This window comes from Octopus sinensis, linkage group LG27, assembly GCF_006345805.1.
Source record: "Octopus sinensis linkage group LG27, ASM634580v1, whole genome shotgun sequence".
In the NCBI taxonomy this organism is placed as follows: Eukaryota; Metazoa; Mollusca; class Cephalopoda; order Octopoda; family Octopodidae; genus Octopus; species Octopus sinensis.
In genome coordinates this window covers 13,982,215-13,983,976 of record NC_043023.1, presented here as the reverse complement: position 1 = coordinate 13,983,976, position 1,762 = coordinate 13,982,215, and positions in this window count along the sequence as shown.

Here is a 1,762-nt window from a genome sequence, read left to right as displayed (position 1 = left end):
ACTTCTGTCACAAAGCAGACGAACCATGGTGTAAGCCACTATGGTGTGGTAAACTTCAAGGCGGCAAAATGCTTAGCGGTATTTCGTCTGCCGTTATGTTCTGAGTTCAAATTCCGCCGAGGTCGACTTTGCCTTTCATCCTTTCGGGGCGTATAAATAAAGTACCAGTTACGCACTGGGGTCGATGTAATCAGCTTAATCCCTTTGTCTGTCCTTGTTTGTTCCCTCTATGTTTAGCCCCTTGTGGGCAATAAAGAAATAGGTAACCTTTCAGACCCTAGTCTAGATTGCAAATCCTCTGTACCCCCAGGATGGTTCAGCTCTCCACCCGTTAAAAGCCACCGTTTATGAATGAGGATAACAACGTAGCTTTCGCGCCTGTGCAACCGCCAGTCTATCGCGTGTGGTGGGTGGATCTTCAAGTTGCCACATGCACTCTTAGTAGCTTAGAGTAGGCTCGAATTAGAGATTATTCTTTGTGGCTAATGGCGTGAGTCCTGATTGGAAGAAGAAGAAGAAGAATGAAGGAGAAGAAGAAGAAAAAGAAGAAGAAGAAAGAAAAGAAGAAAGAAAAGAAAGAAGAAAGAAGAAGAAGAAAAGAAGAAGAAGAATAATTGGAGGAAGAAGAAGAAAACAGCATCAACAACATAACACAAAAGAGAGTATATATATATATATTTTTAAAAAATAAAACAAGAAACAAAAAATCCCCCACTGGGTGTATATACTGTCTGTACAGGCAATGTGTACACCCTTTCTCCATTATACATAACCAAAATATGCGTAGATTCAATGATGAGAGTTATTAATAATGATAATAATAATAATAATAATAATATTAATATTAATGGTGGTGGTCGTGGTTGTAACAGCTTCTGACAGTCACTAGAGTTGAGCATTTTGTAGAGATGAAATAGGGAAATATATATATATATATATATATATATATATATATACCCACACACACAAGCATACACACACACAGATATATGTATATTTATATATGTATATATACACATTTGTATGTATGTTTACGTATGTATGTATATATATACCCACACACACAAGCATACACACACACAGATATATGTATATATACACATTTGTATGTATGTTTACGTATGTATGTATGTATATACACACACACACACACAAGCATATACACACACATTTACATACATATATATATATGCATTTATACACACAAACACACGTGTGTATGTATGTATATATATAATATATGCATGTATATACACACAAACACACATGTATATATATATGTGTATATATATACATACATACAGGTATATGCATATATATCTACATCCTACACATACCCATATAAATAAAACATGCACATTCATATATATATATATATATATATATATATATAAAATATGTATGTATACATACACACACATACATTTCTATAATATATTCGTTATATATATATATATATTTGTACATATACCTACAATAAATAATGCGTGTGTGTGTGTGTGTGTGTGTGTGTGTGAGAGAGAGAGAGAGAGGAAAGAACAAGAAAACAAAGACAGCAAGGAGAGAGGTGGAAGAAGAGGAGGAGGAAGAAAGGAAAGGGAAGACAGAGAGAGAGAGAGAGAGAGAGGAGAGAGAAAGAAAGGGATACAGAATCTGAAGGAGAGTGATAGGGAAATAAAAGTGGGGGAGAGGGGAGAGGGAGGTGGAGGTGGATGGATGAGAGGAGAGGAGGAGGAGGAGGCGTGAGGGAGGAGGAGGAGGT